This window comes from Balearica regulorum, chromosome 5 (assembly GCF_011004875.1).
Source record: "Balearica regulorum gibbericeps isolate bBalReg1 chromosome 5, bBalReg1.pri, whole genome shotgun sequence".
Classification (NCBI taxonomy): Eukaryota; Metazoa; Chordata; class Aves; order Gruiformes; family Gruidae; genus Balearica; species Balearica regulorum.
This window is the reverse complement of record NC_046188.1, coordinates 4348190-4363918: the sequence shown is the minus strand read 5'-3', so window position 1 is coordinate 4363918 and position 15729 is coordinate 4348190.

Sequence of the window (15729 nt, the reverse complement as noted above, 5' to 3'; positions counted from 1 at the left end):
CTCATTCTTCTTTCTGCTTCAGGGCATCTCCCACGTACCTGTATTTGGGGAATGAGGAGCAGTCAGATTTGAAGGATGAGCAGGCAATTTAGGACTGGAAATTCTGCCTCTGCAATTGCAGGAGAAATGGGTAACTGAGACTTATTAGGGGATCAGACCTACAGCAAACTGCAATAGTCAGTTCTTAGAAGCTTATAGAACTGGAGATGGAGTAAGGCTGGATATTATTTTGCAAAGGGAGAACTAAATTATTCAAAAATTATTCAAATTGGTTTGGCTTAACTGTGAAAACCAGTGATTCAATGCAGCTAATCAGTATGTAGATAACATGCTGTTTGGAAACTAGTGTGTGATGTGAAATAAGGCAATTTTTCTAAGTAACTTTAGCAAATAACATAATTGTGAATTGCTCCAGAATATTTTATCACAGTAGACCTTGTAACAACTTAAGATGGGAAAAAGTGAAAATGGAGTTGAAGGAAGAGGTTAGAGAGACTCATAGAGTTCTTTGGTGGCTTTTACACGTGATTGTTTGGTGCAAACCTGGTTCAGAAAAGCCACATCCCTTTGATTGCTGGAAACCGGTGGAGTTCAGTCAGAAGAATTGTACTATATTTACACTGTGTCTTATATTCCTCCTTCAATATCTGCTACTCTTTCCCTCTTCCCCTCCCAGGGACAAGGCTGAACTCGGTGCATTTTAGGTCTGACCTAGTGGGCAGTTTCTATACTCTTTCTTGTGTGCTTAAATGCTGAGCTGCTTATCCTTAATCTTAATCGATGGCTATCACGCTGTTTTAGTTTTTGGAAGCGTGTGTGTAAAAACACTCTTCCATTCATAGTCACATAGACCATGTCGTCTGTGTTGGACAGAAACCATTTCCTCTCTGTTTTGCAACAGATTATTGAAATAGTAACTATAGCACCTGTGTCCTTGGCACCAAATGCACTTTTAATTTTTTTTTAAATAACAATCTGGTTAGGGTAGTTCCAGTCCAGCTGGAGAAAGAAGCCTCAGCAACAGTGCAGAGCCAGAATGGCCTCTACAGCCCACCTTGACCAGGCAAGGAGTCAAGGGTAAGCACACAGTGAATGTGAGACTGTAGACACCAAATAGCTCAGCCTCATTGTTACTGCTGGATCAAGAAAAAGGGGAGATTTACCTCTGCAGTCTGGTAAAGCTGTATGAAATGTAAACAAAATGGTAGATGCTTACAAAGGAGAAGCGAGCACCAGGCAAAACAATAAAGGCTGAAGTAGTGAAAAGGATTTTTAAACAAGTTCAGCAAAGAGTGGAGCAATTAATCATGGTCTCTGTATTGATGTGTCTGATAGTGGGATTTTCTCATTGAAGATTTTTCTGTGTTTGGGGCAGAGGTGAAGGCTCTTTGCTCCATGGGTTCCTGATGCCAGGTGAGGGCTGAGTTCGTTGCACAGAGTTTTCCTCAGTGGTGGGATACACTGCTAAGTTCTCTCTCCTATAGTGGAGGAGAGGTACCTGCTTTCAAAAAATTAAGTGTCTTGAATCTCTCTGAAGCCTCTACTTCTCAGTCCAGTCACATATGAGTGAAATTGGCAAGTGAGGATGTTTGTGGAGGGGACAGACAAACAGACACTGTATGATCAGAAAACTGGGCTAAACCCTGTTTTTCAAATGACACTTTAATACAAGCTCTGTTAACTTTATTAAGTGGCACTTTCTGTAGATACTTATCCTAGCACCTCAGAGACTTGTCTTTATACCTGTAACCTTCCCGGGAGGCAAGAAAGGGTTGCTGTCTTGTCATTTTTCACTTGAACAACTGGAACACAGAGAAATTTTGACTGAGATGACAGAGCTATATAAGCGTATAATTCCTAGTAGTAACTTAAGGCTTGGTAAAAATAGCCCCCTGAAGGACCTGGATCCAAGCAATTTGCCCAAGAAATTGTATAGCAGAGCAGTGAGGCTTGACTTCCCTACATCTAGGTGCACTCTGGTCGACAGGCTGCCTTCCTCTGAATGGAGAGAGCTGCTACCGCGCTACACAGCCGGCTGAGCTGGGGAGCAGGTTAGTGCCACCCTGCCTGCTACAGCTGCTCACCACTGCCCTGCCGCCTGCCACAGCCACCCCAGCTGTACCAACACGGGTGCTCCTGTGAGTCATGGTTCAGGCTAAACGAGCAGGGCTAGTTTAAATGATGTAAATAGCAGGTCTTCGCTAATTTTGTGTGTGATACAGCGCTTCCATGAACAATTTTCCTAGGCAACTGACAGTGCTGAAGGCTGTCCCATTTTCCACAGGTATTGCTGGATCCAGGAGAGGATTTTTGTTGAGTAAGTAACTTTGCACATTTCCATTCTGCCTGAGCCTCCCTTCAGCCCTCTGTGGTTGAAGAGTCAAGAGAAAGCTGCTGTTAGCAGAATTTGGTATTGTGCCGAGACTTTGCTTGAGGAGCTCAGTGGTATGTATTGGTGAGAAATGCTTCAGGTAGTTGTTTGTCTCTTGGTGCGCCTGATGGTACGAAAGCTCCTCTGTTCTATGTGAATGTTAAGAAACAGATTTTCAAACAGCATATAGCTAGTCTAGAGAATATTCCAGCTAACAATTTATTTTTGAAAAGTACTGATTCCCTTACCAAGAGGGGCTGTCTTTGCTATGGAGAAGTTTCAAACTCCTCCACTCCAGGTCTTAAGGAAAGAAATTACTGCAACAGTAAGGAGCTAAGGACAGCTATCCACTGACACCTCCATTTTCAGCTTTTCACATCTGTTTAAGTGCATTAAGACATTTTTGCTTTTACGTATGAATCATTAGCTATTGGCTGCGGCCAGTAGGAAAAAGACGCAGCAATTTTTGTATGTCTATCCATATTCTTATATAGAAAGGGGGCAATATTTTTCTAAAATATATTGTGTGAGTGCTTCTGTTGCATCTCTCATCTAAGTATCTCCAAGTTCTCTGTGAGTTGTAATCAAATTGGTGGTGTGTTGCATGACCAGACAATTAAAAGAATAAGGGGAAATGTGAGATCAGCTTCCATTTCTTTTATGACTCCAGAGACAAGCACATATTCCTGTCCTGCTGAGCAATGAGAAGTTTCTGTTTTATTCTGATGCACTTGAAGCGTGAAGTAGAACTACAGTTTATCCATACTCCTATTTTTCTGCTAATATGCTCAAAATGGGGTTTATTTGGCAAATACGCTTTCTTCAGCAGAACTGGAGTCTTCGTCTAAACAGCCTTTCCCCATCTTAGCAGGATAGTAAGTGGGGAAGGAGATTATTCCTCTATTAATCTCCTGCATGGCTCAGTAAAAGCTCTGGCAGTCCCTTGTGTGACTCTCCTGAGTCAAATAGGGAAAACTTTTATACTTTCTAGTTCTCACTTCTGTACTTCAGTGCCAACCCCAAATTTCCTTCTATGTCAGCTGCCGCCTTTGTTCCCTTTGATGTACCATTGTGTGATCCAGTGAGACTTGACCTGGATATTCATGCTTTGTTGTCTCACCTGCTCTCGCTTTTGACAGCTCAAAATGGGCAAATGAGGCAGACAAGCAGCTTTCTGCACAGGCTCAAACTTCGGAAACCTGCAGCGCTGCTCGGCAGTGGTACAGTGACTGCTGAGCTCCTTGGCAAGGCCACATTTCCCTAGGGTCTGTGACTGCCAGGCACTCTGAAGGTACATGGAGAGTTTACAGCAATCCTGTTTGTCTGTCCAACAGGCTCACTGTGACAGTGACACTCTTCTGCCTCCAGCATGCACATGCCATTCACCCCAAAGAAGCTCCTGCAGAAACCTGTAGCTCTTTATGTAGATTTTGTGAAGACAGAGCAAATCTTACACCTTATATAAGGAAAAAAGGCTTTTTGGGTGTTGGAGTGGAGTTTGATCCATGGAATAAAACACTGCATCTCAGTAATGTTAGTTATGAATTTAAAGGGATGGGGATACTGGCTGGTTGGCACTATTTCTAGAAGGAGCATTTTCCACTGAGCCTGTCATTCCATAGCAGTTTAAGCCAAAATAAATTGGCGTGCTGTGGTCTAGTACTACCCCTAACCTCTACTTGCACATTCCCACTGCCATCTCCTCCCCTCTCCTTTTGGTGCTGGCTCTAGCAAGCCTGTAGCTGTGGATGACGCAGGGCTGGTCCCCGCATGCAGTGTGTTTTGCAGGGTGGCAGGAAGGAGCGGCAGAGGTGCTGTGTTTCTGTAACACCCGAGAAGTTAAGTCACCACCTGGCCAAAAATTCTGGGAACTTGTGACCTGCGTTAATCAAATCCACATCTCCAAACAGAAAGTCACTCAGTGCTGCTCTGCATTTACATGGGTATCTGTGATGGAGAGTGGGGAAGATACTGTTGAGTATTTTCCCTAGTTCTACCACTAATTTACACTCTTTCTGACCTTTGGCAGAACAATTTAATTTGTGGGTGTCCAAACTGTACAATGGGGCTATCAATACACTTGATCCCATAGGAGACGTGTACAGTGCCGCTCTGTGTGGGCCAAGACATTTGTGATCCTTGGGTAGAAAGTGCTCCACCTAGCTAAACTGCTGTAATTATAATTTTGTTAGTTTTTTTGTTACTTGTATGTTTGTAAACATAGGGCTAGAAGTCTGAGAAAATACCATAAATCAAAGACTCTGGAAAAATGTTGAAAAGAATATTTAATTCCTCTCATTTTAAAGTTTGTAAATCTTAGAGTCCACATTAGGAAAAAAATATCTTTTGCATTATGTCGCTTTTCAGACTATGGCTAGTGCCGCTTCTGTCCCCATCTAAAAAATATTGAGATCAGAATAAAAGATTGCTTATAATTCTGTGCACCTTTATTCTTTTCTTGATGGGGGGGGGGGGGGGAAGTATGTCACAGGGAACCCAGTCTGTGTAGGCTCTGCTGCACCCGGCTAGTTCAAAACTGAAGATCCATGAGATTCAGCATAGAAAAATAAACTGATAAGAGGAGCCCAGGCCAAGCACCTCTCCTGGTCCCAACTGTTGGAGTTTATCAGGGACTAAACTCCAGACTCAGCTCTGTGACTCTCATGAGAAAAGCAGAACAGATTACCAGTAATGAAAACACTCAGAAAAACAGTGTCATTTCATATTTAAATGTTTATGTTCTGGCACATGTGCAGTCAGGGAGTTTCCATCGGCAGCACTGTCGGAAGCCTGCTTCTTCCTCCTGCATCTGGGGTGACAGTCTAGGAGTGAATGCGGGAGACCAGGTTGACAAAGAGCTGAGTATTTGGAGGATAAATGAGTTAACCCATCACTGCAAACACTGTGCTGGCAGATTTTAGTGCAATTAGCTCCACAAATACCAAGACATGCAGTCTGCAACCAGACTAAAAGGTCTCCTAAACAATTAGGGGACCACGGCCCCATGGACCCCTGTCATGCACATTAATGTCACTAGCCTTAGCAAAGGGTATGTGTGTGCTTTGATGCTAGGGGAATCCAGAGTTTGACGGCCCCATAAACTTCATACCATTTTGGTCCAGACTCCCACAATTCATTTACATTTTATTTACTACACCTAATAACATTTAGTCAATAAACACGTACAGGTTGGAGAGAGGGTCTAGTGTTAGCTTAATTACCTCAACTCTCTGCCTTCTCTTTTGTTATGTACATCATGGATACTTGACAGCATTAACATTCCTGGAATTGTATCTGCCATCCTTTGTAAAAGGATTGAATACTACGCATTAGTTCGGGCTCGTGGGGCATTTGTGTCTCCAACAACAGCTTAATTATGGACATTGTTTACTAATCAGTATTAAATTGACAGACTATGAGGGCTAATCTGGAGATTAACACAATAGCTTGTTTTCATTTTGTTCTTCTAGCAGTTTATTGAATGCAAGATTTAAAACAAGACCCTTTTGTGAGCCTTACCTTCCACATCACAGCTTGTGCGAGTGTAAAGATCTCTATATTCTGTAACTTAGAGTTACAGAAACTTACATTTTGCTTAATATAGAAGATCAATCATTAAAAACCCATGTTGTATTGGATACTGCTGGATGTAAAAACAATGAAGGGTGTCCTTTGTGTAGGATCAGCAGTTCACAAATCTTTAGGCTCATTTAAGCCTTCTGTTTGTTCTGTTTCACAAGCTACACAGAGTATCATCATTCAAACAAATACCAACAAACCCCAGGCCCTGAGTAGTAATTTGCGTAGTGAGAAGATCTGATGTCACTGTGTGCAAAATTATTCACTGAAACCTGTGTGCACTTTTGCGACATCTGTTTTGCCCATTGAAATTATTAAACTCCCTGACAGTTTTGAATTTCCTATGGAAGATTTCCGTCACTGGCCACAAAAGCCACCCAGAAGCTGAATGTCCATTCTGCATAGGCAGGTGCCCGTTTGCTTATGAGGAATGCGAGGGTTCATTTAGGGAAGAACACATGTCATGTGAAAGAGTCTTTTGCATGTTATGTCTGTCCATCTTGTCTTACTGCAGCACTTGTGATTTACAGTAATGACAGTGATCTGGCACATCACGTTTCCAACGTATTCACATCTGTATTTAACTCTTGATTTTTCAGACTGCTGAAAATACCTTGGGTTTTTGTAGTCTGGGAAACTTTCCTTATCAATGGATTACTTAACTGATTATTACAAATGAATGAAAACTCACTTAGTAGTAATGAGATAATCTTTTTCTATTCTCTTACTTTCTGAAAAAGTAACGTGGAGTAGGAGGAAGTAATGCTATGCTGTACTTCACAGCAACAGTTGACGGTGGGAGAGTGGATAAAACAACCAGAAACAAGTGGAAAGGGCTGTTACTACCCTCTGTTGCAGACATGGCAATTCTCGTACTCAGGGTTTAATTCCAAATTATGTTATGGAGCAGCAGGCGTTTTACTTGTGACAAGAAAAGATGGCAAACATTTCTGCACCGAAATGCCCAGCAGAGTGTCTCCAAAGTCAGTGCTCCTCTGGTCCATGCACTCCTCATGCTGGAAGTAATTAGTATAAAAACCCTAATCTTTTTTTGCATCCGAGCCACGCGGTATAATCCAGCCTTTCAGAAGGATAAGTCAGTATTTCTGAGCTCACTTGGATTTAATGTAAACAATAAAGGGCTAATTCAATAAAATGGCTTTGACCCATCAAAATCTACTTTCAGGAGCTGTACTGTAGGCTAGGAGCCCACATGGTGTGTTGTGCATGCAGAAATCTTCAAACCTGCCTGTTTGGAGAATAGCTGACAATGCAGATGTACCGGCCCTAAGAAGAGCCAGTTGTTAAGAGATTGTGCACCTTGCTTTTTGGGGTCATATGCCTTCATTCTTAGAGAACTTGTTTGTCAAATACAATATGACAGCTTTTCTGGTTTATTTTTGCAGGTCTTAGAAAAAACAAAGGAAGAAAAGGAAAAGAAAAACAAACAGAAAGACAATTAGCTAGGACAAAAAAAGTAACTGGGTTTGTTGGTTTTTTTCATTTTTTAATTTTTATGTTTAACATTCTTCAGAGGAGTGTAGTTTTCAGGAAACTTTGAATATTTCTACTGGTCTATCATCTCCTGGAAAAAAAAAAATCGTAAGAAAGCTGTTAAAAATTAAGGCATCAAATGCATCCATTGGCCTCTGAAAATTAAAACTAGAGATTTCCAAACGTTTAGGCTCACAGACTCTGAAAAGTCTCCCAGAGGAGGTGTAGACTCTTGCACAGTGAGTTTAAGACTGTGGCAAATAGTCTGTCTTTTATTGTTGTGCTGCTGAGTCCTTAAAATTGTCTATTAATCACAGGTTGAAAGTCAGTGATGTAAATGATTGATTATTGTAGCAAAGTCAAGTTTTACTTAAGTTTTACTTTTGCTCCTTGCTGATTGTTTACTCAAAGAGTTGTTCTTTTACATAGGAGCAGCAGGGTTTTATAAGCGGATTCATATGGGCTTCATACATGTGGATGTACATCCATAAACCATGTATTTTAACTATTGTGCACAAAGGTTAACAACAACTCCAGTCACTCCATCTACCTTTTTTTGCAGTGGCTCCTATTCAAGTCCTTTTTAAGCAACAGTCTTGAAAGAGTGAGCACTAGAATGTTTTCATGGGACTCTTGGGAAGCTGATAAAGTTTGCTGGTTAATCCAATAAAGCTAAGTCTGTTGCATCAGACCACATCAGTCAGATCAGTTTACACTCTGGCTTTTAAAGCAGGTCTTTGTTTATTTTCTTAAAGAAGTACCTGCTACCTGTATATAGGCTCTCAGGGCAGAAGGGACCACCCCACCGAGCATCTATTTCCAACCCCCTGTTTCTGTAGGCCATGCAGTGTTTTCTGGAAGCTGGATTAAAGCATTAAATTAGAACTGTTGTCTGGTCTTGCTTAAAGGCTAAGAAGGACAAAGTCAGCCAAAGCCTGTACTAAGACGTTCCAATATTTAATAACACTATTTACAAGGAAATTACTTTTTATTTTAGAGTTGAATTCATCTGTCTCCACCCAGCTACAGGATTTTGCTATACTTTTGTTAGATCAAGAAGTTCCTGGTTGTCAGGTCTCTTCTCCATGTATTAAGCTCAATAGACTGAACTCCTTAAGCCTCATACTGTAAGCTTTCCTTTTCAATATCTGAATACTTTTTGTAGCTCTTCTTTGAATACTTGAGGAATATTCCAACCTCCTTCAAAGCACGGGCATCAGAACTAACCAGCTACTGTAATAGATCTCATGTATGCACAGAGGCAGTGTTGCATCTCTGCTTCCACTTCATAGACATCTTACAATCAAATGAACTATTTTTTTTGCCACAGCATCTCAGAGTTTTGTGTCTGTCCATTGCCCCTTGACTCCTTACTGCTTCTGAGTCAATCTCCCATCCTGCTGGCAAAACCTGTATGTTACATTTCAATATCTATTAAAATGGCCAAGTGACCCATCCACAATAATACAGCTTTCCTTCTATCCATTACAGACAGAGGCTTGAAAGCAGGGTATCTCCTACCCTGATGACAACTGAACAGATGCATGTTACTGCTCACTTAGACATTTGGAAGCACTCAGGCTTGTGTGTTTCTGTACGATCTCTGACAACCATACAGGTAAGTGTCTTTGCAAAAAACCAAGTGCTCTCTGTTTTCCTCTTTCTTTACAAAAAGAGATGTAGCCACTGATTTTAACATTCAGGTTACGTGACTTATCCCCAAGTTTCAACCATATAATTATTTCTTCTTTAGGGAAAGAAGAAAAGGAGGTCTTTAATACCTCCTTTTTACTACTTCCCTACTATTACAACACAGAGGTTTCTAAGCTTAGTCTCTCAAACCACAACACCTTAAGGTGCCTTTAGACATTGTCTTCTAGGTCTAGCTGTGCCACTTTAAGATGTTATTATCTTCAGCTATTCTTCACCACTAGAATGTGAAGATTCCTTCTTCCCCAGCTCTTAAAAAATCAGCCAGATTAAATCAGAGTGTGTGTCCACAACAGTTTTAGTCTTTTTAAACCAGAACTGCCTCGGTATCACATTCACCTCTGCTTTTCCAACTCCCTTCTTCCCACAAACTTTAGTAGTCATCAGACTGTGTAGTGAGGCAGCTTGGGGAAGGCAAAACCATTGATAATTACTCAATTTTTCTTAGTTAAGATGCAGTTACATTAGATTCCTTTTATAATTTAGGGAGAAGTCTCTAGAGAGTAATTCAGACCACCTAAATTCTGATTTTCCTCCTCTCCTTTTAGGAAATCTGAGGATAAAGTTATATGATACAGTTGAGCTGATCTAACATCTTGCCCTTCTGTTGAAAGAGGTAGTTCTGCTCCTCCCTACTTCCCGCTATACAGTCCTGCCACTCTTTTTCAGCAGCTAAATAGGTGTCTTGTGTAACCGCACCCTGAACCAGCTCACAATACAGGTAGATGAGCACCACATGTTATACAAGAGAGAGAAGGCAGAAGGGTGAACTAGCCTTCTCAGTGACAGTTTACTGTTAGATTGGCTTAGAGGTACTATCTGACCACATTCTGAAATTGCTTGTCTGAACTGCTGATCGGACTGGTTCGGACTGATGTCTGCATTAGGAAATGGCTGACCTCTTGCTGGCTGAGCTGTCGTTTTGTAACCTGCAGCAAAGGAGTGGTGACATATTGTTAGGCTAGATAATGCCTTGAATCGCAGTGCTATTTGCTGATTGAACCCTTGTCCAATTACACACACATTGAGGCATTTCTATCATGATTATCCCATTTTAAACCTCAATTTACACAGTTTGATAAGAGGTTCTCAGCCTATCTTCCAGGGGGCTGTTAACCCTCTGTGTGAGACTAAAACCCTGTTCTCTGTAAAAGTCATTCCACTGCTCCACAAAACCAGATTTCCTCTCCTTCACTGCTTACTTAATGAGCTAAACTTTCACTTACTCTTCTTTTCCTTGCTTGGAAAGTTTTCTGAGAAGATCATTTACAAACCCTTTTCTGCAGTTTGTCAAGAGCTCTGAGATGGTGCCTGGTATAATGGCACGGATGTCAATGTGGATTGTAACCAAAGAAGTCCTTCCTGAACTTGGGAATCTTCCGTGTTCATTGCAATAATATGTTGCCTTCATCCCCGTAAAACTACTAGCTTTTCTATTATCTGTCTTTTGTCTCTTGCAGATAGTCTTAATTGGTTTCCTTCATGGAGTTCTCAGACAGGGCTATCTGTCGACTTCGACAAGTTGAGGGTTGTGTCTTTGACCTCTGAAGTCTATCTGGTTTGAGCCACTGGCAATTCTCAATCAGTTCCTCCAGCTTATTCTTGCAAGGCAGTCTCTTCATATGTCTACAGTGTCAGGTACAATTAAATACACCCAGGGGTAAAGATTTCGGGCTTCCTCCTTGCTGTGACATGTTTTCAGTCATCTTTTGTTTCCTTGTCTATGCTTTTTATATGATTCATCTGAGAAAGTGTGTGGGAATCCCTGTGGAGTGATTTGGACTTGTCTATTGAGGAAAGATATTTCTCTCGGCCACAGACTTTCTCCTCCACCTGAACTATTGCCTTGTACTTCAATAAGGCAAAAATACATCTCTTTTGAGATAGGAACCGAAATTTGGCACATCCAGTGTAGTGGCATATACTGATGACCCTCCGTCCATCTGTGTCGCTGATGGGAAACTGTACTACAAAGCAAAGCCTCAAGCTCAACTCTGGGATTATTCCCAGAAATTCCACTGCCAGCCACTTGCTTTTCACTTGTATTCCCTCAGTACCATCTCCTTGTAAAGGGTTACAGATAGCTTAGGAAATCCAAGTCAGAACCTACAGCACATTCTTGTACCTGATGCAAACTACTCGGTAATCCTGAAAGCAATCACACAAACCCCAAAAAGACCCTGAGGGTGGGCTTTACACAGTCTCCATATGTGATACTGAGGGCAGGGGCATCACGGAACTCAACCCGCTGCCAGGTCAGACCAGGACTCCTTAATTGTAACTATTTCCACATATCACTGTTCACCATTAGGAACCAGGGGCTGATAACTTGGTTTCTAGTGGACAGGCCCACATGCCTGTTTCCTGCTTTTCTCAAAGCTGTGTTTGTGCCCAGATGGAGTCAAACCTGTTTCAATTACTGCCAGTCATAGAGATGCAAATAGCCATCAGGCTTTTTATAGGACTTCCCTACCATAGCTCCACCTTGTGCTTCAGCAAAGGAAGCGTTAAGAGAGGAAACTGGCCTACGTTAATTAGTGACTTCTCTTCTGCTTTTCCCGGTGACAGACTATCAGTTGGTAATTACAATGCATCAATAACCCCCCACTTGCCTCTGATGCTGCTTGGTGAGCTAATGAGGGAGAGAGAAGGAGCTGTAGTAAGAGGCTATCCTGAGTGGTTTGAAGTCATGTAGGGGAGCGTTCACTTTAAAAATGGAGTTTGAATTGTAAGGTTGGGGTTTACAACAATAATACTGATCTGTGCTCTTAGGACGCTGTGAATTACCTTCTCTTGTGACTTGATATCAGATATGCTACTAATGCTACATTTAACTAATACACATTGCAGCACGTGCTTGTCTTTGCCTCAGAGCAGAAGGAGGTCTGTTCCCATTCTTTTTTTTTTGTGTGCAGATGACCTGCTCCACCTCATTAGCTCTGCAGTGCTGGCTGGTGTACTGGGAAAGATGATCCTGAAAGATCCACCCATCTGAAAGGGATGAAGAGCGGCAGCCCTGGCAAGACTGCCATCTCTGCTTCCTGCATGGGAATTGATTCGATGAGGGTGGAGGAACATGCAGGGATGCAAATGAGCAATAAGTTCCTGTCTCCCTTAGTGAGATGAATAAGAATGTTCCAGCTCAGATTTTTTAAATCACATACATGCGTATAATATTAAACCATATCCTATAATCAACAGTTCAGGTCCTGATTTGAGTTAAATAGACCTCAGCTGGGGAGCTGACCTTACTGTCCCTATGACATTTAAAAATGCCAGCTGCTGAGTTAGTTTAGATATTTTCTCAAGAACACAATGCACAGTTAGATCCTATGATCAGCCCCCTGAAGGACATATAAGTGAAGTGCTGTCCTCTTTAGTTTTGTAGAATTATAAATTTGAAAGACTTTTGATTCTTAAAAAAACTGTTGCTGGATGAAAAATACCCCTTTCCTAAAATCTAAATAACCACCTAACCAGTCAACTAAAATAGTACACTAACATTTTGTCAGAATTCACTGATTTACCTTAGTCCTCAAAAACTGATATTTGAATAAGGTGTTACTACAATTCAAAACACTGCAATGAATTTTACCAGATACTGTGGTTTAAACACATATATCATATTTTTTCTGACACCAGTGAGATTTGAATATGTACTCAAAGGCACTACAATATTTTGCTAAACAGAGGTGTTATAAAATGCATCCTTAAATTAAAAGTATTCTTAAAAACCTAAATTAGCTAAATGTCAGTACCTGTTAGAGTTGACCTGGGCTCACTTGGTACCGTTAGAAGGGAGAAACATACATTTGGTAGAGATCCAGAGCACCAAGTTTCAGGGTGAAATGAACTTCTCTTGTGTGTAAAGCAGTTGTTAAAGTCTCAGAAAGAGAGATTTGCACTGGGAATGCCGTTGGCATAGTGATAACTATCAAACTGAATGGAGTCTTGGAAAGAACAACACTTGATAACAGCTGTGTTTGCATTAAACATTTTTAGAGTTCAGTTCAGAGCAGTTCTGCACCATATATGTAGAATTTTTATGCAGAATTTGCATACAGAAAGCATGGAATGCTCTTTACTGGGTAAATTATTTGCTTCTGCTATTTATTACACTCCCCCCCCCATCCCCTGGGCACACGTGGCTGCAAGGATTTGAGTTAGTAGAGAAAACAGGTGTGCCTGGTCAGAAGAGCAAAAAGCATGTATTCAAGGGAAAAGTAGGATTTTTGTTTCCAGTGAGATGTATAATGCAGTCCTCCCTCTGGGTCCATCTAAACTGACCTTTTGGCAAGAATGAATTAAGGCATAGATACCATGGCCCATATTTACCTCATCTAATGGAGATGCTTTAATTCTATCCTTATTAGGCAAAAGATTTAACTACAGCCTTAAGTCAGGAACGTTATTGTACTAGGCTTATTCTCTCCTCTGAGAAAGAGAGCTTCCTCTAGGTGGTACTTCAGGTCACCTATGCACTATCACCTATGCACTAAGCCATCATCTCTCTCTCTTTAGAGAGACCAACAGGGAAGTTGCATGATAAGACTGAACTGGTTCAACAGCTCACTTCAGTTGAAAGGGGCAGCCTCACTCCTTCCTTGCCCTTCTTCCCAGCTATGTGGATCAATTTCCTCTGCTGCAGCAGCTCATCCTTGCCTGACTGCATAGTAAAAGCTGAAACAACTCCCCAGTCTGGAATAAAATTACCCTTTTTCTTTGCTCAGGTGGAGCAAAAATTTTCCTGCAGGCTGAGTGAATTGCATCAGGGGTCGGGGGAGTGCCAGGGAACACACAAAGATGTGAAGGATTCTATCCTTCCAGCAGAGCTTGCCTCAGAACATTGTCTTGACTTCCTTTCTCCTAAAAGGCCGAGGATCACAGCCCAGTACTCCACAGCCTGCGAGTCTCACCTCATATCATTCCTGGGTTTGGATTTGGAAATGGAAGAATTGCGGACATCCAGCTTCTTTGAAGGAATTCTGGCAGTGGTGTGTTCCTATGAGCTTCAAAACAACGGAAGGTGAAGCTCCCAGAGGTGTGCAAGTCCCACCTGACTCCCGGCTCCCAGGATAGTATAACCTGAATGTATTGGAATTTGACTGAAACACTGCAACTAGTATTCTCTCTCCTGCAAAAGGCACCTTCTGGTTTTAATGACCAAAAGTGTTACGTGCCTAAATTTTATATGTCATGTGAAACATAGCATCTCTGTCAGCGCTGCCATTAATACCATTTTGGGTCATCTATTCTGCAGTGATTTAGAGTAGGATGCAGCTACTGGCTCAGCAGCATCACTTGCAGTGGTTTAGGTGTTCTTCAGAGGCTGCTGCCTGAAACACTGACCTGATCCCATAGCTCATGAAATCTGATGGAATTTCTCTAAGGTACTATGACTAACTGATTTCATCTGTGTCTGTGCTAACTGTACCATTTTTCTTCCCTTATGAGGGAGAGGTACAATAAGCAATAGTAGACATCATTAATTCTTTTGGTATTTTTGTTTTTCTAATCATGGTTTAATTTTTGAGAGTCTTTACTCAGAGATTTTTTCCTTCCTAAGAAAAAATATCTCAGCGGTAGATATTCTTGTAGGCCAGCAAGAGTTCTGCTATGGTTGTGCCACCTATGTAAAATCTATATCCAGGTTTTAACTCCTGATCTTTGCTCTTAGGCTTCTGACTTGTGGTCCTTACGGCATTTAGCCTTCAGCAACTGAAAAGGTTGCCGATTCCCCACTGTCCACCCAACTGTTCAGCTGCAGTCATGGCTCCACAGCAGCAGCAGTAGCATGGGTGATGTGAGGATGCAGGAGGGTTTCAGCAACAAAATCAGCAAAAGGCACAGAAAATCCACGCAGAACTGTGGGAAGTCCTTTCTATGCACAGTGTCACCATAGTCAGAAGAGCAGAAAACAAACACAGTGCCTGTCTTCTGAACCAGAATTTTGTCTTGAATAAAACTGATTTGCTTGTTTTAAAACCAGTTCAACCATTAAAATAGTGTGAGACAAGTGAAAACCATCAGAAAACTGTAAACGATCATGCATGCTGGTTCTCCTGCAGGAAGTTGGTGAGGACAACGCCTGAATGTCCAGAGCTCCTTGTGTTGATTGTCCCTGTTCTTACCAGCTGGAGATTTGGTCCATCTTATTTCTTTAGTCTTCCTTCAATGCCATGCAGGGTTGGAGGTGGCGGTAGGTATCACTTGGGGTCTAATGTCCCTAGAGTTGAGACGTTCTCTGTGCCATATGGCTGAACACTGCCATATAATCAGATTTCATTTGTGGAGCAAGAGTAAACTTATCTTCCATGTTCCTCCTTTGTATGCAACCTATAAAAGGCTTCATTGTTTTAAAAGAAAGATTCCGGGCTAAGGTAGAGCTGTGCAGTTTTGGAAACATCTTTTTTTTTATTTTTGTTCAGGCTAAGGACAGCATTCATCTCTTAAGGCTGCATTTCACGTCGTCGAGGGAGGCAGGCTGTATTCCCATGGTTTGAAAAGGACAGTGTCTATGGAGTAGGACCTCCCCACTCTCAGTGTTCCCTTGTGCTTTCCAAGTGCTTAGCATT